The sequence below is a fragment of the Drosophila miranda genome, chromosome XL (genome assembly GCF_003369915.1).
Source record: "Drosophila miranda strain MSH22 chromosome XL, D.miranda_PacBio2.1, whole genome shotgun sequence".
NCBI lineage: Eukaryota > Metazoa > Arthropoda > Insecta > Diptera > Drosophilidae > Drosophila > Drosophila miranda.
In genome coordinates, this window is record NC_046673.1 from 23,831,567 (window position 1) to 23,853,167 (window position 21,601).

Consider the following 21,601-nt stretch of genomic DNA (forward strand, 5'->3'; position numbering starts at 1 on the left):
CCGGCCTGCTTTTGCCTCCACTGTCCGCCCCGTCCCTCTGTCCGCCACTGGATGCCACTTTGATTTCTTGGCATAGCTTTGATTGTTTTTTTTTGTATACACCCTTCGAAAGGGTATACTGTACGCGCCTAGATCTATGTATGTGACAGCAAGTCACGGTATTACAGGTAGAATCCATTACATTGATTGATATGGTATGTGTCTGAACTATATATTTCTTAACTAAACATATGTTAAAAGACATGGCGATGGGGAAAGAATGGAACCGAGAATATGTGGAGCGTTCCTCCTTTGGGCTTCAATCTTTGTGGATAGAAACTATGACTTATATTCGGGAGAGGTACATATATATTTAATGGTATGGTTTCAGTTTTAAGTAAAATAATCTCTGTGGAAAAAGTTCGTCTTTCTTTTAAGGAGATTTGGGGCAGATATCCAGCATATCTGATAATTGAGATATTATTTCGATGAAAATCTGTGATGCCAGCGGTTCTCTAGCGTATTCCGTGTGTCGTTATGGACCCAATGAAGTTCTTTCTTTACTTCTTTCGCAGGGCTGCCATTTTTTGTAGGACTCCCCGACGAACTTTGGCAAATATTTTGGTCATAGCCGAGATTTGCGTGCCTTGTGCCAATGGTTCTGTTTGTTTTGCTCTGTCCACACAAATGGGTGACTGGGGAGTCGGATGGTGGGCCGACTGGGAGATGGAACTGGTCTTGGAACTGGGTCTGGGGTGTCGTCCAGTGCCTGGGCCTCCACATGGCATATGAGAGTGTGGCTGGATGGTTGGCTGGCGGGCTGGCTGGCTGCGCTCGCCCTCCAAAAATCTGGGTAATTCGGTCATGAATATGCGAACAATTTTCAGCCATTGTCCGAGTAAAATTTTTTATCTTTTTGGTAGCATATTTGTCGCAAATGGACTACATTACATTACTGCGACAGTTATCTCTCCTGATATACCATGTACGAGAGGATAGGACATTAGGCCTAAGAAGCAACGAAATATAACCATTATGTGTATGTGTGTGTGAGGATGCATCCAAAATACAGACAGAAACAACGACTGAAACGAAACAAAGGCCGCATAACATTAAAATGTAACAAAAAGCCACAACAATAGTACAATGTGTTCCATGTGCTGCTTGCTGCCTTGTCGTCTGTTGTATGATTAAAATTAAACAAGCAGCGAGTGTCCGGTGCCGGATCGGGATCGGGGGCACATGTTGAACTTGAAAAAAAACAACAAACACAGCAACAGAAATACATACATAAAAGAGCGCTACGAAAGGTCTATAGAGGGAGGCGACTTTGGGTATACCCCCCGACAGACAGACTCTATGACTCTCTCAAATTTTAGATGCATATATATATCTGATCAATCAAAGCAAAGCTAGTTGGAACCTTTTTTGTCGAGACACACCACGGAAGAGATCCCAGATATACATAGATGATGTCTAATTATAAAATTTCTATGGACATTTTCTCTTTTTTTTAAGGATTTCTATGATTGCCTTTTTGGAGAGTAGACAAAGTGTCATCCCATCCACCGCTGTCATGATGGAATATTTAGTAAATCGATAACATATTGATTTCAATTAAGTGGGATATAGATTCCTCAGAAACAATATACCCCTTTTGAATCCCATACAAGTACAGTATGAATGAACACTGAATGAGAGACAGAAGAGAGACAACAAGACGACGACTCTAATGCTCTCTGGAGTGCGTCCAGTCTGCTCTGCTGATAACGATGCTGCCCGCTCATGTAATGGGCAGAATATCTCATTAGGAATTAGAAAAATCTTTTGTTTCTGTTGTGTGTGTGTGTGTGTGTGTGTGTGTGTGTGTGGGGATCATAGGAGACTAGACACTCGCTCGCACTCGCAGGGAGCGGAGCACAGCTTTCCTTAATGATTCCCAATTAAACTCATTTCTCAGCAGCAAACTTTTGCTCCATGTCGCCATTCCCACTTCCAGCCATGAAACCCGTTATGTCTGCAGGGTAGGCAGGTGAGTGGTTGAGTGTTTGAGTTTATGAAGCAACTGGCGAGGAGAGCCCATAGAATTTTATGATATTTTCCTATAAATTTCGTTTGTTAAGTTATTTAACACAACAAAGCCAAGCGCTAGAGGACAATGGTGCTTCATTGATTGGCATAAAACATAAAACAGAGCATATGCTTTCTCTTTTTTCACCTGAGGGTGAGAGAGTGAGTGCATAGGGAGATCAATATATTCGTCATTCGTCTTCTTTCTGTATAATCCCTTATAGAGAGGAGTAACGAGTAATTGTGGAGAGAATAAATTGCTTGCAGTGGGTAGAAGTTTTCAAAGATAGTATCGATTAAAAAGCAAGTAACGAGTAGCGAGTAGTAAAAAGTAACGAGTACCAAGTTCGATTAATTAAATGGATTACAATTTATGTATGTGTATTAAAAATAAAGCATTCATATAAGTAGTGATAAAAAGGTAACGAGTAGCGAGAAGGTAAGAAGTAACCATTGATTGAATATATGTTATTATCGGCATTTCAATTCAACTTTTTGGAACAAATTTTAAAAATAACAAGTCTGAAGCTCTGACAAGATCACCGTAGGAGCGAGTCGGCAATCAGAGCTGTAATTCCTGGGGTCTACCAAATGGAAGGCAGAAGGAAATGTCCTCACAAAAGTTTGACCGTGAAACTGAGCACCTGGAAAGGGCACCTTTTCCGCTTGGGTTCCCCCACCGCAAAAGTTTCCCCTTGCACTTGCAGTTACAGGGTATATGGGTGTGCGTATGCATTGCATTCGTATTGTCGCTGCTGGGTGAGCGCACGGAGGAGGCAGCAACAAAATGCATGCTGGAGAACAGCTGCTTTTGCTTGGCATTGAAAACACTGATGGAGTGTCGGCGGGGAGGCCGAGCGCAGCGAACAGAGAAAGAGAGAGATAGACGCAGCAGAGGAGCAGAGCAGCAGCAGCAGCAGCAGCAGACACTGCGGCAATGAATGGCCAAGCGAACGAACAGCCCGCCCGAAGGCCGACAGCCGACAGCCGAGCACGAGCACGACTACGAAGCACGAATAAACACGAGCGCCACGAAGGCACAGCAACTGGCGGCGACCGAGACCGGTTTTTGGCGCTGCTTTGGCGCTGCTTTGGCGCCTCGCAGTCCACAGTGGAGCATCGAAGGTGTTAGAGGTGTATTTTTTTTCGGCGACTTCTACCGCTCGTTCGAGAGACTTTGTTCCCGGCCCCAAAACAGATTTTGACGCAATTTTTAACGTACGTAAAGCTCGAGTCTGGTCTTTCGTTTACTGCCCGCCACTGCGGTGATTTCACTCTGAATCGCGATTCCAAACAAAAAACTACAAAACACAAACGAGAAAACGGCAAAAAAAGACAATCAAAAGTGCTAATGATTTGGGATTTTTTCTCCGTTTTAGATATTTTTTAAGAACTGTTAATTATCTTTTTTTTTAACTGTGTGTGTGTGCCATTAAATCATCTACCATCTCAAAAACAAGTGATTAAAACAAAACAAAATAACAAGAAAATACAGTGAATTCCAACCTGAGATTATCATAAAATACTCGCGTAATATTCGTTTGCTATTGTTGCTGTTTTCCTCTGGGGACCAATTAAAATATTTACATACTCGCCACTTTCTTATACAGTATATCACGTGTGTGCTCGCTGGATCGCCCCGACATTGATCGTGAGACGGTCATCTCTCTCTGCCACTCTCTCTCTCTCTCTCTCTCTCTCTATCCATCTGTCTCTGTGGCTTTAATTAGCAAATGATTCGATTCCAAATGGCATTTTTTTTGCCGATTCCATTGATTGATTTCAATTGAATTGTTTTCCACATCACAAAAATCAACAATAAAGTGCAATGAATTTGTGGAGAGGGGAAATATATGTACATACCATTTTTCTAAAGAGTATCTAAGTTTATGAACGATTTCAGCTAATTTCATGAGTGTAAAAACTGCCATTGAACTTTTGGACACAGAAATTTTTGTTGAAATTTTCAAGGGCAATCTTTTCCAGTCTGCACTCAATGTGCATTCTTGTGCTACTACTCTTGGGGATATTCTCTGGGGAATCCTCTCTTTCCCGAATGAAGGACAGACTAATAAAAAGCAGAACCTCAGAATCCCACAAAATCCGATGGAAAATCATGCCAACGTTCATGATCATAGAAATGTGCCCCACTTCGATTTCGAATCAATAAATCTCCCAGCGAGGAGAGCGCTCACATAACAACTGTGCCTGCCCTTGGGGATCAATCGACAGGCGATAAGGAAGCAAACCGCCGGCGAAACGAAAGACTTCATCCTCCATTTCGTTCTCTCATTTGGCCTCTCGTTTGGCCCCTCGTTCGCGCTCTCTTTTTGTTTCGAGTGAGCCTCAATTTCCTCCATGAGGAAGGGGCTAGGGGGAGAGAATTACTGTAATGTAATACGGGACATACGAGTGCACGACGTCATTGGCTCATAATGTATTTTCTTACGCCTTCAATCGAGTGGAGCAGAAAGTGCTTTGCTGCAGGAGGGTTAGGAGAAGGGAAGAAGGTACCCCTCATCTCCCTCATACCCCTAAGGCATATGGGGCATATCGCATCTTGTTCGGCGAACTATAAACATTAAATAACAATAATAACCAGCAACAACAAGAAGGAGAGGAGAGCCAGCCAGCCAGAGAGAGAGAGAGAGAGAGAGAGAGAGAGCGAGCCAGTCAGTGCCGCCTGAAAGTTGAAGCAGTTTGTCTAAGTGGCTTGGGGGCTTTGTCAAAGCATATAAAATATAATACAATAGAAAGTATATGTACATATATATATATATATATGTATATGTATATGCCCCGCTTGTAACAAAAACAACAACAATAGCAACCAGAGTACGTCGCAGTTGTTGGCTCCAAAACACGCAACAATCCGTTAGAATAAAAGTCAGCCCCCGCCAGCGAAACCCCCGAGAGCACCCACACAACCCTAGATCTAAGACCCACTCCCATTTCTCCATACTCCACCCCCTCCTATTCCTCCTCTGGCACCACTCCATGGAGTCCCTACCGTTCTTCCAACCATCGCGTGTTCCGGCTTCCAAGGAGCCTCCTCTTTCTCCCTCTCCCTTTCGGAGACTTCAAACAGTGCGGCCCCCGTACGGTCGTCCTGACGTCCTCTCGTCCGTCGGCGGTCGAGCCCTAAAACTCAAGCCACAAATACATACATCAGCATATGATATCCACATACATTCGAGTCTATGCCTCGTCCCCGATACGTTCCAGAAAACTTCCAGAAATGAATTCCAGAATCCGTTTTCGAAAAGCGTCTGGGAAACTCTAAGGAATTTCAGTGTCGCTTTGGAAAACCGGATTTTTCCATCGAAATCTGAAAAATTATAAAAAAATTTCTTAAAAAACTGCTAATTAGAGATTTCCAGACCAAAATTTACTTTCGCTTTTTCTAGCTAAAAATTTCCTTTCCGCATATTTATTGGGAGTTTTCCGGAACGACATGGCAGGCGACGGATGGGGGCGGGGGGCGATAAAGTGCAATTTTTTCTATAACAAAATTTGCTATATTGTATTTTTTGTTGTTTTGTTTTTTTTTTAACATTTTTTTTGTCTACCGCCCACCGCTGTGCAACGTTCCCGTTCTTGCAACGTACTCCCGTTCTGCCGTTCTGACGTTCCCGTTCCCGTTCCTGAAAATGCAACTGCAACTGCAACTGCGTGCTTCTTGCAACACACACTCCGCCGCGGATGGAGAGTAGGTCACAGGTCAGTATGCGTTACTATTTAGTCATTCTAACTAACTTTTAAGAGGGGTAAGCGGGGCCCGAGGCCTGAACGGGGCAGACCCAGACCTCCCTTTCCGCGTTGCATATTAATTTGCTGGCGACTTTTGTTGTGTGCCCCGCATTTCATGGGGAAATCTTGAGAGCCTAATGTGCTTATGGCTTCCCCACTCGACGTGTGTGTGTGGTGTGGCGTGTGGCATGCGGCATGCGGCAAGAGGCATGGCGGCTGACAAATCAATCAGAGGCAAATGCTTGATGCGGGAAATGCGGCTGGAAAAGGTGGGGAAAAAGTTTTCCATTTTTGGTTTCTGGAATTTGGTTTTTTTTTTCTTTTTCCCCTCGAAACTTTTTCTTGACATTTGGGCAATCATTCAGTTGTGGAATTTATAGAGTTATAGAGTCCCGAAAAAGTGGGTTATTGAAGTGGTTTTTGAGCCTCTCGAAAAAGGGTAACAAAATTCCAAACAAGTTGCACGCTTCGGAGGGGGTTCTTGTAACTCTGCAGCGCCGCAAATCTAAAAGTCCGGCATCAACCCATGCAAAATGTTTATTTTATTTTACTTGGAGCTTAGTGGAAGGACGATTATCGGCTTGTATCAAACAACTTGATGAATAAAATGCGCCTAGAATTGGGAAGATTCTACAAGATTCTTCCTTATAATCCATATAAGGAACTCTGCACTGTCCCATTTACCACAAGAATAAAATACTAGAATTATATTCGAAAACAATTTAATACTACTAGAAAATTACTAAATTAAATACCAAAAATTACAACATAGTAAAATACAGTTTAAAACAAAATTAGATAAATTCCAGAAAAATATCAAGAAAACAATAAGAAAATTAAGAGACAAAAACACTAGGGAAATAATAGTACACATAGAGTAAGACAAACAGATAATAAAAAAATACCAGAAAAATACTACAAATTTGAATAGAAAACATACTTGAATAGCTCCAGAAAAATTCTAGAATAATGCCAGATAATATTATAATAGCAGATATGTACTGCAAAGAGAACTTCAAAAATACTTGAAAATATTTAAAATCTATTCCCTAACCCCCCTGCTCTCCCATTAGGAGCAATTACTCGCATTGTGCCCCCCGCAATCCGTCAAAGTCAAAGGCAGAATGAATGAATGCAAATCTGTGCATGTTGCATGGGGCATGTCCCATGCTGCATCGCTGAAAATGGAACTCAAATTGAAACTCGAAATTCGAAATTGATATGGAGATTGGGGCATCGACTAAACGAAGGCCAGCCGAGTAGCTCCATCGATCAAAATCAATTAAATCCGTTTGCTTCTTTGCTCAAAAATTAAATTGTTATTTCGTTATTATGCAAAATGACTCCGGGAAAAGCTATGGAAGGGGGGGAAAACTTATTCCATGTTTTGCCAAAAGATAAACTTTCCGCCCCGTCGCCGCCGCATTCTCTCGTATAAGTAATTTCCAATGAAACTAATTTATTTTCGATTATAACTCCACTCCACTCGACTCTACTCGACTCCTCTCCCATCCACTCCGCCTGTTCTACACGCAAATTATTTACAACTTTTTTTGGGGAAAAAGTTAATTTTGTTTATGCGATGCGTTGGGGGCTGGGGCTGGGGCGGGGAGGTGGAGGAAAAGGCGAAGCGCCTTTCGTTTCGGGAAAAGTTTTCCCCCGCGATTCCGAAACAATTAGCTCCGATTGAAAGTTATGCCACGAAACGAGAGATAATTGTCTCTGAAGTGAAGTTTTATTTGTGGTTGGATCCGACTGCCCTTGACGGCTCTTGAAAGATCTCAGTCTTGGGCTTCGGTTGGAGCGCTTAAACGTCCTTTAAATAATGCAACATATGGCAAAAAATAATGCCCCAGAAACCGCAGAAGGGAGGGCGAACCAGTCAGGGACACGGCAAGGGGCAGAGAAGGAGCCATCATGACGGCCCAAGAAACAAGGGGGGGGAATGAGTAATCGGCAAAGCGTCAACGAACAACGAGAGAGAGAGAGAGAGCGAGAGGGGGAGAGAGGGGGAAGCAAGAGAAGACAAAAACTCAAATAGGAACAAGAAGAAGACGAAAACCATAAGCGGAATCAAGAATAGGTACCTTTTGAGGATACCCTTGCAGATCCATTTGGTGTCCTTTTGAAAGCTTCCTCCTGCGGGACAAGAAGTGATTCCCATTCGCAGCATTTTCCAGAATAAAAACACAAATTAAAGATCTCCAAAGACGAACAGGACATTGTAGTCCTTGCCCCCTGAGTGGAAAGGGTATTTGGAGGCGAAAAACAAAAGCTCAAAGCGCACTTTTTGGTTGCTGCGACTGCGACGACTGTCAAGCCAAATGCACAGAGACAAAGGCCACAAAAGGGGTGACAAACGGGGGATGAAGGAGATGCTGGGGCGACAGGACAGTGCAACGGTTGAGGTGGAAATGTTGCAAGCCATGTTGCACGTTTGGACCGAAAACAAGCTAAAAAAAGACAAACAGAAAGCGTTCGGTTTTAAGGGTCGACTCTTTTGATATCGCACTTTTTGATGAATTTTCAAACTGTAAAAAGATTGTGAATACGGTTTCCCCACACTGTTTTTAATAGGTATTGGGCAACACTAGAGAAGCGGCCGACAAGAAACAAAAAGATTGGAAATATTAATAGAGAAAAAAAATAAAATAAAATTACTATAGTGCTAGAAAAATACTGTAAAAATACAGGAAAAAAACATTATAATAATACTCGAAAATAATACTTGAAATAATTGCTTGTAGATACTAACAATTTTCAGGAAAAATTCTAGAATAATACCAGAATTTTAAAATATATAAATATTAGAATAAGGAAAAATACTAGAAGAGTACGTGAATACGTTAACAAATATAAACAGAAAAAATCCTACAAGAACTCCATACAAATAAAAGAAAAATTTCAAGAAAAGGAGTAGAATACTTGATTAATTCCAAAAGAAACAATAAAGTTCAATAAATCCTAGGAAATAAATCAGAAAACCACATTCATAAAAAATACCACAAAATACCAGCAGAAAAACCTGAAGAATGACTCAGGAATGGTGTGTGCTTGAATCGATACAAAATATTCGAGTACATCCCATCGGCGTACCATCGTACCCCGCATCCATTTTCATTCCTGCCACGACACTTGTGTGTTGTGTTTCCCAGTGTGGGGGCATCATGGCATTGTGGCGGTGCGGCAGTGTGGCAGCAGCCATGGCATTTGTTGTGTTGCGGTCTTTTTGGGCCCAAAAACAACATTTGGTAACAATGCGCCTGACAATATTTTCAAGGTCCTCCCCAGAACTGCGGCAGGGACTAAATCATAAGCAAAGAGTAGCAGAACCGGCGGTAGATGGGGGGAAAATCAGTGAAGCGAAAGGAAATCCTTGGAAAGGATCTAGATAGAGAAAGAGAGCGAGAAACAAATCTTGTGGTTTGCTGCCCAAGGACTGCCCTCTATCCCTTTTTTTCGGGGACAGAGATAGAGATAGAGATAGGAAGATGAGAAATGAGAAACTGTGAGTCTGTGAATCTGGAAACGAAACTGAAACTAAATCAAAGGCAAAGCCAAAGCCAAAGCCAAACCCAAAGCAAAATTCTGGCAAATTAAATAATCAAAAACAATTGTTGAAGTGCTTCTGGGTGGACGGAAGGCAGATGAAGGCACAATTGGATTACGTGTAGATTGGTTAAGAAGCCGCAAGCTGTGTGGCAAGATACTCGTACAGCCAGAGCAGAAGAGAATCGCAGACAAAGGCAGCCCAAACTACTCGCAGAATATACACACTCGTTTGCACATCTATTCACGGGTGTTTGTACGGGCAGATAGTGACCTGCTGCTGTGACCCTAAAGGTTATCTATTATCAACGCTCGCCTCGGCACAACAATCTCTCTCTAGCTTTCTAGCTCTCTAGCGACTGTTTTTCGGTTTCCGTTCATTTTTGTATAGATTTTTATATATAGTACGCTATTTTTCAGACACAAGGCCTTCGACAGAGTTAGAATCGAGAGACTGGGAGGCATATATTATATATTGTATGATTGATGTACGATCCGTATAATTATAAAAAGCTTTTCTTTTTTCGAGAACGCTAAAACGCAAAAAGTCGAATAATACGGGTATTTGTGGGATTTTTTTCGTTTCTCAGATTTCTATAGAATTTGTTACGCATTAGAATTATGAATGGGAAATGAATTAAAAAACGTGAATAACATCATCATATAATGGGTGTTTGAGAGGCCTTAAAAGTGTCTAAAAAGTGTAGATATTAAACTCCGTCTTCGTTCGTAGAAATCTTCAATTATCTTTATTATAGCGGCTTCTTTAAAGATTATATTCAAGATATTTAAATCTAAGACGTTCCTTATTATACTTTGGAAAAATGAAAAAAAAAAAAATATACATATTAAACTATAAAGTAAAAAATACTATAAAATACAGGAAGAAATAAAGATACAAAAAATTGCATAAATTTAAATGAGAAAAGAAAAAGAGTAGGAATAAAGTAACGGATTAAAAATAATATATATAGAGAAAAATACTAAAACAATACTTGGAAAATACTCGAATAAGTCTATAGTATTAATTGAAAATACTAAATACCATTGGTTGTAGATTTTTCCTAGAAAATTGAAAAATGAGGCTTGGATGCTCCCATTCTCAAAACGGATGTTTTCTATGGGAAAAATTTCCCAGTAGGACGAAACGAGAGCCCGCTCTTTTTAAACTTATTCCATCAGCTGATTATCTCTCCGCCCATCAATCAATCTCCATCGAAATCTAACAATTAAATGGCTGTCAGAAAGGGAGGAGGCAGGCCCCGCAGACAAATGCACAAAACTTTTGTTGCATTGCATTTTCCCCTTCATTTTTCCAGACAGACAGTTTACAAGCTTATCAAATATCCTTTTGCTGACAGGATAGGATACGACAGGACAGGACCTTTGTTTGTTTATCAGAAAACTATTTGCTTTCAATTGTTCCCTCCCTCTCGCTCGCTTTCTCTCTCTCTCTCTCTCCCTCTCGATTTGCCACTCGATTTCCGTCTTGACCTCTGGATTATATTTAAATATTTGATAAAAAAGCAGCAGCACAAGAAATGAAAATTGTTTGAATGATTTGACGCTTGACTATTCGATTAACAGTTGGATTGAGGTCTTTGTGGCCTAGAACAGAGGGCGGGAACAGGTCATTGAGTGGCCTTTAAATCACACAAATCCGTTCGTTTAGGGGAATTATTTGTAGAGCGAATCATTCGTGAAATGGATGCCATGGAAAGTGTGTTCCCATTCCATGGGGCCATTCGTTTATGGGAACATCATCCGTGGAATGTGCTGTGGACTGGAACACGGGCTGCCAGGGAGTGTATCTTAATGCTGAGAAGTGCCTTTCAGTTTGTAAATATTTGTGAAAAATACACTCTCCGCTCAAACAAAGCAAAAATCCTACTGTTATCTGAGGAGCTTACACACACAACCCACAACCCCCTCGCATGGTAACATCTCCCCAAACGCCAACTCCTCCTCCAAGTGGCTTCCAATTTCATTTCTAATGCGAAAACTATCGACAGATTCTCGCACTGGTTCCGCTCTGTCCATCCCATACGTCTATCTATCTATCTATCTATCTATCTACTATCTATTCGTCTGTCTGGCCGTCAGTGAGCTGACTCCGACTGTAACTGTAACTGTAACTGCTACTTCGTACTAGTAATCGCACTTGCACTCCCACTACCAGAGGCTCCCCCCTGTTTTTACTGGTATGCTCTTTTCTACACTCTAAAAAATCAACAGTTTAGAATAATTTGAAATGCTCTACACTTCAAGGAGGAATATTTCTCCATTCATCTTTCTCTTCATTTGAATGCATTTTTAGGGAGTTTTTCCAAGTGTAAAAATCTGTAAACGAATCAAAATTGAAACCAAAAGCAAATGCTGCTGTGGGTAGAGGGGCCGAAGGGGAATCCAATTGGTTTCGATTGAAATGAATTGGATTGAAAAGCGTAACGGAGGACGGCGGACGGGACTGTACTCTCGCTTAAGCTGCCAGAGTTGTCGTCCAAACCAGAGTTGACATGACATATTCCGCTGCTGCTGCGAAAGTCGAGCCAAAAAGAGATGGAGAGAGTGGGATTTAAAAATCAGAAATCAAATGGAGAAACAGAACAGGAGAACAGGAGCTGCAGGGGCTAGAGGTGGAGATGGAGGTGGAATCAAAAGCTAAAGCCAAAGCTAATGCCAAAGCTCTGCCAGGGTTACAGTTACAGTTGCACTTGGAGCTACAGTTGGAGGCTTAAGCAACTGCAACAACAACCATACTGACAATTCAATTGTCACATCCGTTTATACTGCTGTTTGGCAGCAGCCATGAGAGTTAGACAGGGAGGACGGATAGTGGCAAAGGGAGACACAGGAAGACGCGCAAAGTGAGAGAGAGAGAGAGAGAAAGAGAGAGCGATTGCCGCAGGGAGATAGAGGGAACATTTCAAGGTTAGCTTTTGGCGGCCATAGGTCGCTCATGTGTGTGTGTGTGTGTGTGTGTGTGTGTGTGGAGCGATGCCAGCGACGGGCGAGAAAAAGCTTCGCGGAAATGAGAAGATGGAGTGGGAAGAGAACACTATCGAATGGTGAATGAAATTCGAAATTCTAAATTTATGACTAGCTAATTTCACGGAGAAACTCCTTCAGTTATCCCCATCCCCATCACCGTCTCCATCTCCATCCCCTTGACGCCTCCCATAAATCTGTGTGAAAACTTGTGCAAAATTTCACTCGTGAAACTTTTTGATTTTTGCTCTGAAATTTTTGTTATTGCAATACGAAAGCTGAACCGCAGTCTGCCCCCGCCCTCTGGCGCGTGTTGGAGGGGGGTTCGTCTCGTGTGTCGCGGTTTTTGTGGCGCCCTTGAGACAGAGCCCCCACCATCCACCGCCCATCCATGGGAAAACACCCACCGCCAGTGCAGCGCCCCGTCTAGGAGGAGGTGCAGCCACGTCAGAGCGAAAGGAAAAGAGAAACAGAAGCAGAAACCAGTGAAACGATGCAAATGGAGGGAGTCCTCCGCTTGATACCCTAGCAAATCGATTGAAGAAGATATTTTCTTAGCAAAAATTGGTATGGCGAAGTCTCACTGGGGTCTCACTGTAGTGGAGAGAGTATGCGGAATGGTAATGGATAGATGGATACGAAAGATCCAAGCCGTTGGATCTGGAATTTGCTTTATCGGTGCAGGAGATGCCCGAAGCCCGAAGCCCCTGGCGGGTGGCAGAAACGCTTTCGAAGAAAAGCCTGATGCCTAGTGCCTCCGGTGGGTGGTGGCGCTGGAGGGTTGGGGCAAATTAAAAGAGCATAAAACGATGCCTGAGAGCCGATGGCTGTGGCATGGGGCTCCGTCGTGTGGCAGGGATCTGCTGAGTGGAAAGGATATGTGGCAGCGGTAATGTTTTCCATAAATATTAAGTCATTTGCTGTTGCATACAACGACGGGGCATAAATCAAATCAAATCAAGGAGCAACGACAGGGAGTTGCTGTGGAAATTGCATTGAAAATTGGAGCAGGGGAAAATGGAAGGAAGGAGGGTTCTCCATTTAATTGGGGAATAACTGAAAGGCATACCATACCCCACTTTCATGCCTCGGAGACCGCCATCTAAATGTGAAATAAATTGCTTAATAAATTATTTAAAAGGATTCCAAAAAACAAGAAACAGATTTTCCCTGCTTTCTTCTTATAATTTCCAATGGGTTTAGCATCCATTTTTCACAAAAAATTTATGATTTAATTACGAAAAAATAATCACCTATTCCGTTGCCGAAAGGGCCTTGCCTATTACGGTGAGAACTTTTCCATCTTCTGCAGAAGACTTCCATTCAAAACAAAAAAAGAGAAGCATATACCCTATTCTGTCTCCCTCACTCGTTTACAGTGAGACTCTTACTCTTGGAGGACTCCTCCACTCCCCTCCACTCGGCTCACTCTCTCTGTCTCTGTCCTGCACAAAGGAAAAGCCATTGAAAAGCGCATTTTGATTTATGAAAATTAAAAGCCTCCCAAAAGTTTAAACCCAACTCCAAATAATTTGTAGAGGGCTCTCTCTCTCTCTCTCTGTTCTCACACCTTTGGAGTTCCCAAGTTGTGGCTGTGTGTGTGTGCTGTTTTTTCCCAAAAGTTTTTCAAGTAGCGTCTGAGAGGAGTCCGTGGCTTAGTCCACCGCATCCGCTGTCGTTCCATTGTTAATCGCCAGAGAATTAATATCGTAGGAAATGTATATGTATCGTATACTTATATAGAAAGTTTTGCTGTATTTCAATCATAAATTATATTTACAACAAAACATATACATGCATACATATTTACATGTTTTTCAGGGCCAAAAATATACTTTCCCTCTTTGCGGTGGGTATTGGTTTTTTTCTGTTTCTTTCTTTTGCCCATTTACACGTCATTTACACTTCGTCTAACGGCACTTAGTGGTCTATAGAGGGAGTGGGAGTGGGAGAGAGGGGAAGTCTCACTGTAGAAGAGTGGGAGTGGTGGGCGGGGGGCGGGGTTGTAATATCCGGAACGTGGGGATCTGCGGGGATGTGGGGGTTCGGGGGTGGGGTCTGTGCCAAAACAAATTGATGTCGCTGATGATGCTGATTATACACGCGTCCTCTCTTCCACACTTCACTTCCACCCCCTCGTCCTTCTTCCTTGTTCTCCTTTCTCTCCGCCTCTTCCGCTGGATTCCTTTTGGGTTATTAAACTTTATTGTTGTTGCCGTTGTAAGGAAATAGCAGGGACGGGGGGCGGTGGGGTGTTGGGGTGGGGCCTTTATCGCTGGTTTTGGAAATCGCAAATCATTTATTATGAAATATTTTAGTATCGCATGTTGATGGATTTAATAGGCCGATGGCGGATGCACAACACAACATATTGTATGTACAAAAAGGAACCAGAGACTCGACTGAGGGATACCCCGTTTTAAAGAGTACCTACAGTCGTACTTTACCCACTTAAAGGGCTGTAACTTCTGAGCCATCGAATCTACCAGCTTAAACCAAATGTATGTTTTAGACATATGTATGTATATTTAAGATTGTTCAAAACCAAGCTCATATATTTTTGAACATTTTTTGAAAGCAGTTTTAACAATTAAACACAAAAATTCTGCCCTTTTTAATCGCACACCTTAAAAAATTGGTTGCTTGGTTTTATTTTATGTACCTTTAAACAAAAAAATTAGATTTGTGAACAATGGTTTTTGCTTCGATACGACCAATTTTTGATGTGATTCATGGCTTAATTTTCGCCCGATCCTCGGTGAAATGTCCGGTTCCTTACTGAGAATGCATCACAGAGTAGCGCCAGGAGAAGGATGATCGAGGAGGTAGGTGGGGAGATTGTGGCAGGCAAATGTTGAGTTCAGTTAAGGCCATATCGCCGTAACTCCCGCACAAAGCGCCGCTCCAGCCTTTGGAACTTTTTGAATTCACGCTGGCGTCGCACATGCCAACGCACCCATTCCAAGACGCTTTCACGCATCCGGAGCAGCCGGTAGCAGACCGCCGAAGTGAACCACAGGAGTGAATTCAGTCTGAGAGAATTTTCGATGGACTTCAGATGGATTTATGATATTCGTATGGGTATATGAGACGATTTCAAATATGCTGACAGTTTTCTCGCAGTGTTTCAGTGCCGTGCTGTTTGACAAAGGCAATAAAATGGCACGCCTCAATCTCGATTCGATCTGTTCGCCTTGAGCAATGGAGCGAGAGAGAGAGAGAGAGAGAGAAATACAAACAAGAAAACGCAGCCGCAACGCGCAGTTCTTATTCGCAACAACAATCTTCGTTCTCCGCTCTCTCATCGAACATGGCGTCAAAGCGCTCTCACTTTGTGGCTGCTCACGCACCTCTCACTCCATCACTGCAGCTCTCCTTTGATCACCCTTTTCATTAGGAGAGGGAAAACAGAATAAGAATGCAAAATTCCGTCACCGTCGCTTCTGTCGCGCTCTCCCTCTCGCATATTCAGTTTTTCGTCCGGTCCGAGCGCGCGTTTTCGAGTCACCTCTGCGTTGCGGTCACTGAAAAGCCGGCAAATAGTGAAAAATCCGACGGAAAAACTGTCGCGCTGCTGTGTGATCAAGTGTAAAATAGCATTGAAAAAGGCTGATTCCAGAGTTATGTATGTAAATCTACGGAAATATGTTTAAGTGAAGTGCATGACGAGAATATATTTGATATTTTGCGTTAATTAGTTTTTTTCATGTGCAAAATGTGTGTCTTCCGTTGTGTTGCTGTGTGCGTGCGTGAAAATGATGCAAAAAAGAGCAAAGTTCTTTCTCGTTCCCACTAAAGGCGCAAGGAGAAGTGGGCAGAAAAAAGCAAAAGCGCGCTCTCCATGCAAGTCGCTCAATAGCAGAAGGTGAGCGTCACTCCAAGTACATATCTCTCTCGTTTGCTCATTTTCCCGTTTGTGCATACATATGTAATTGATCTGTTTCTGCATTTTCGAAAAATAGGAAGAACAACAACACGGCAAGCGAAAGCCAGCAGCAGGTGCGGCATGTACGCGGTATATACGGGACATGTCCAGACGTGTCCATCATTGAGTGTTGTTTTTCTGTTCTTGGAGTTGGAATCACAAACGCTAATTGTTGATTTGGACTCTCCTCTCGGCTATCCTCTTCTTCCCTTCCCAAATGTTGTTTCTGCCTCGCATTCCAGCCCTACGCTGCATATTTCCTATCACAATTTTCCACCGTTCTCTTTTCATTTATATTTTTTTCAAATTTTTCAAATTTGTATATGAATTGGCTGCGGAATTAATTTTCTGGAAACAACTCTAATGATGACGATGATGGACGGTGATGGAATGGCTGTGTGTGTGCGAAAATTTATCCATAAATCTATCATATCTGTGTGCGTGTGTGTGTGTGTGTGTGCGGAAAAGTTGACAAATGGCATTTGTCCCCGCCGCTGCAGCGCTGTTGCTGTTTGATGCTGCTGCCGCAGGCTGTGTGCGTGCGTGCGTGTGTGTGTGCGTGTGTGTGGATCGAACCGAATCGCATACGCACTCGTGTTGCATCGTGTGTTAAAACCACAATTGAGCATAAATTTATATTTAATTATGAATAAATTTTGCAAGCGCATTAAATTTCACAATTTTCAACTCATCAGCGAAAGTCCAGAGGCATGAAAAATGCCTGGGAATCACTCCTGTAATCCTTGGCTCAACGGAGGGAATGCCCTGTATCATTTCCCCCAGGGAGTGGCTGGCACAAGGAAAGGCAGTACCCAAGGCTACCCTGGAAAAGGATACAATTTCGGATGCCTGCTTTCATGCCCTTCGGGCTGCAAAGGACATACGATGATTTTGATGATTTTGTTTGACCAAATCTGAGCTGTTTATCTTTCCAATGGTGGATGCCTTGTCCTTTAATTCCAAAGGCTGTTTATATCCTTCATGAAGGATACCCTGTACTCTGTTACAATGGCCGTAATGATGACCCTACGGCAGGAGGCAGCATTGCATTGCAGGCGGCAGGCGGCAGAAGGCAGGAGGCAGGAGGCAGAAGCCAGGGTGTATGGACAGTAAATCAAGAGATAAATATACACACAGACAGAGAGATAAAGATATAAATATATCTGTACATATATCGCAGATAAGGAGGGTGGGGGCAGGGGCAGGGGCGGGGCATGCGAGAGTACATATATGGATTGTAGTCCATGAATATCGTATGGACATCGCATATCCCCTTGGGGGCTGGACGGGGATTCCCACAATTCCCGTTAAATGCACTGCGAAATTTATTTATGATGCGGCATGTGGCAGTGGCAACAGCAGGCCATGCAGTGAAATAATAAACGACTTGTGTCCCAGCCCCAGCCCCAGTCCCTGCCACTCCTCCTGCCCCTGCCCCTGCCACTGCAGGGGGTTAAAGGTTAAGCTCGACTCGGCGCGTCAGCAGATCCGCATTTAATTGCACATCAAAATTAACTTTAATTTAGTTTTAATTGGCAAAAACATTTGCCCAAATCATTTGCCACACAATTTCTGTTTCCACTCGAACGAGCAACAATTTGTCTCTCTCCGTCTCTCCGTCTCTCTCTCGCGCTTGTCAAGTTTTTCGCTTATGTTTGGCTTTTGGCTTCTGCGGAATAAATCATTGGAAATAAATCATTCTTTTATGGCCATTTGTCAGATAATTTCAATTGATACGAGAAGAGACAGGGGGGTGGGGGGTCGAAAGTACGGGGAAAACTGTGGACTATCTTCTGGATAACAGAACTCCATGAGCCCGCCATCCCTCCATCTCAGATTCATCGTTTATTTCATGTTTTAAGTTTGTTCCCATAAGCGAAAGGATACCTTCATTTCGAGGCTTGCCAGGGCTTTGAGATTCCTAGGCACAGATCAAACATCAAAAATGTATTCAAAAATATACAGAAAACTTGTAGAATGTTTGGGATGTTTGGGGCTTGGGCCTGCATACCGATTTGTGCATTTCCCCGTCTGTGTATCGATTTCCTTTCGCGGAAATGCCACTCGAACTGCCTTTTATCCAATCAACATCCACACATTTCCCGTTCCAGTGAAACACATGCAGTCCTCGTTTATCCGCATATTTCCATTGTTGTTTCCATCAGAGTTGTATCGCTGCAAAGCGCCATCTGGGAAGATCTCATAGAACCATCTACCAGCCACAGAGATTAGGAGTCAATGAAATCTAAGGAGCAGGCATCCAAGGCATCGTTTCGCTCCTTTTCGAGGGTATTCTTCCCGGCAGAACCCCTTTTTGTATCCCTTACTCTTGCGAGTGTACTCCTTGCTTTCCAGGGTAGCCGGGGGGAGGGTGCCCGAAGGGGTGACGACAGGCTTTTAGCCAGATTAAATATCCTTCATAAATATCCTTTTGTTTTTCTGTTTTCGGTTTTTGAATTCAAATTCCAATTGCGAATGTGTCAAAAAATGCGAAATTCGGGGGCTCGAAAAATGATGTAAAAATTTCGTGGTGCGTGGCGAGGGGGGGACGGTTGGGTGGGGGGAGAACATATTTTGTTGGTTGGTTTCGCATTCTGTTTGTTGTTTTCCATCGCTAGTGGAGGCTGTGAAGCACATTTTTCTGGGTCTCCTCTCTCTCTGTTTCGTGTAGTCGTATGTTTGTGGCATGTGGCACGGTCTCTGGGTTTTGTTTTAGCCACATGACACATGGCGGCAGCGGCAGCGGCAACGGCTGCGGGAACGGCGGCGGTGGCATAAATCTTGCAACGCGGCGCGTATGGCAAATGAATGCGCCAATAACTCAATGAAAACAAAAGCAAAAATTGGGGGAAGGAGTGAAGGCAAAATGAAGAAGGGGAGGAGAAAGAGGAGAAGAGAGATGAGAGGATAAAAGAGGCGAAAGGAGCGGCAGACAGAGACAGAGGGAGGGCGAGGGCGAGGGCGAGGGAAGGAGAGCTCAAGGGGAAAGTCGCAACCAATATGGCGTCCATTCTGATGCATGCTACATGCTGCACGCTGCGGCATCCACTGCACGCTGCTGCACGCTGCTGCTGCCACTTCCGGCGGCCATCGCTGCATCTCTGACAATTGACTTCCGTTTTAAATTTTGCACAACTTCCGGTCTGCCATCGCTTCTGGCACCACCACCCGCCCATCCGTTAGCCCTCTTATTACCACAGAAAAAACATGGCAGCAGGAGCGGCAGCAACAGCAGCAGCAAAACAGAGCAACATTTCTTTTGGGCGGTTTGCGGCCACACTTGATGGAATGTTTGGAACGTGGCAGGGGGCAAAAAACGAGAGGCAGAAGGAGACAGGAGATGCAGGAGGATGCAGGAGGCAGGAGGCAGTGGCGTCCTTGACAAAGGTGCCACACAAATATGACAAAATGGCTGCCAGGGTGCCGCACAGGCAGGCCAGCGACTCAATGGAGCGGCCAAACAGCAAAAGCAAGCACCAGGGGCACCAGGGGGACACTCATTACCTGAGGCATGACTCATGTGGCATGTGGCTCGACGAGAGAGAGAGAGAGAAAACAATTCGAAACAGCAAAAGAGGAGAGTTTTCCCCTAAGATCTGATTTTGCAGGGTATCCTTCCAGTCGAGTCTCCTTCCTATTGGCTTTCGATATTCCCTTTGATATCCTTGGACAATCCTGTGCCCCAGACGGTAGCATCGAAGCATTGTCCCATCGAAGATCCCAAATAAAGATTTTCGCTCAAAAGCATGCAACGAATTCTGTAGCACGCCAACAAACCGACGAGCGCTGCTGCATGACATCTGTGTAGCATGTGAAATGATACGATTTTGGAGGGGTATCCAAAGGCTTTTTATGCCTGGGTTCTATTTGTGGTTCGCTTCTTGTTTTGTGGCAAAAACAAAAGCGCGCCAAATGCAAACAATGGGAAAATGTCAACAGGAGGAGGCATGCGGCAGGCGGCGGGCGGTGGGCGGTGTGCGGCAGTGGCTGTGGCAGAGGTCGCCAAGTGTCGACAGACAAACAGAGAGACAGTGAGAGAAATCAGGAGGAAGAGCGGTAGAAGGAGGGAGAGAGACGGAGACGGAGAGAAAGCCCCGAAAAATGTGACAAAACAAGTCATTGCTGCCCCGCTCGCTTCCTTTCCCTCGGACCCACTTGCATCCTCCTCCCCCTCCCCCTCCCCCTCCCTATTGCAATGAGGTCGCCGCCGCAGCGTTGCCATATTTTTCGTTGGTGTCGTCGTCTTTTTCGGGTGTTTTTCCTTTAATGTTATTTGCGCTCGCCTCGCGCGCTCCACTTGAAATACATTGTGCAGCAGCGGCAGTGGCAGCGGCAGCAGCAGCCACAGCTGACCCCTGACCCCTGCAGAAGGAGACGGGAATTGTGTCACCAGAAAGGAAGAAGAGCCACAGGGCGACCGAAGGACAGAAGGACAGTCGAAAGACACGACAGCGTTGACTAATATGCGCCTAGATTTTATGTTTATTTTTTTTTTGTCTTTTTCGGGCGCAAGAGAACGAAGAGAATAAAAGTCCCACAGAAGTCTGTAATACCCTTTAGGTCGGGGGAGATGTTCAGGGATGCAAAAATCGGGAGATATATCTTGAAGGAAGGGTATAACTTCTCTCATTTGCACTCAGCAGACCGATGGGCGCTGCTGTATGACGGGATTAGAGGGTGCACAGATCATGGAATATATGTACATTGTCCGTAGGAATTTGTGGGGTCCATTACATCTCTGGGAGATATTGAGCTGTGCATCTCGAGGCCCAAAGTTCATCTCAATTTTCCACCTGAGAAGCGATGGAGAGTAGCCTCTTTTTTTGCACTTGTAAATGAAATTGCGGCTCTGAAAAACTCTCTTCTTGCAAGGAGAAAATGGAAAAACTTTATTGTGTGACCCCTTTCGCAGCAGCAGCAGCAGCAGCGTCAGCAGAGAGAGCGCCAGAGAGAGAGAGAGGAAAAGCGCAACGAGGAAAAGTGGGTTAGGCCATGGGAAATTGCATCCTGCAGGCAGGCAGCCAGGAGGCAGGAGGCAGGAGGCAGCCACCCCTCTGATTTATGCTTTGACCTTTTCCGCAGGCAGGAAAATCTTCCCCCGCCGCTCTGTGTCTCTCTCTATCTCTCCTTCTCTCATGCTTCTTTCGTTTTACTCATATTTTTGTTTGTTTTTGTTTTTGTGAGCTTAATTAGCGGAGCGACTTTTAGTCGTCGTCTGCAAATGGCATTAGTGGGTTAATTAGGGGAAAACACACACACACACACACCAGCACACACACATACACAGAGCTACGGTTATCAATGTGTGTCAGCAGTGTCCCCTAATGAGCCTTGTGGGCG

General features: G+C 43.9%; 1 protein-coding gene across 2 annotated transcripts in view; it reads left to right on the forward strand.

The window, feature by feature from the left end:
• Positions 1–3,136: 3,136 nt before the first annotated feature.
• LOC108163851 (loricrin) overlaps positions 3,137–21,601 on the forward strand; it is an 81,392-nt gene continuing 62,927 nt past the window's right edge. The window contains exons 1-2 of one of the 2 annotated variants that reach the window (XM_017299377.2): positions 3,137–3,267; positions 5,763–5,769. The gene's annotated coding sequence lies outside the window, so the exon portion shown is untranslated. The remainder of the gene's footprint in view (positions 3,268–5,762; positions 5,770–21,601) is intronic. The other variant, XM_017299369.2, reaches the window with a different exon arrangement.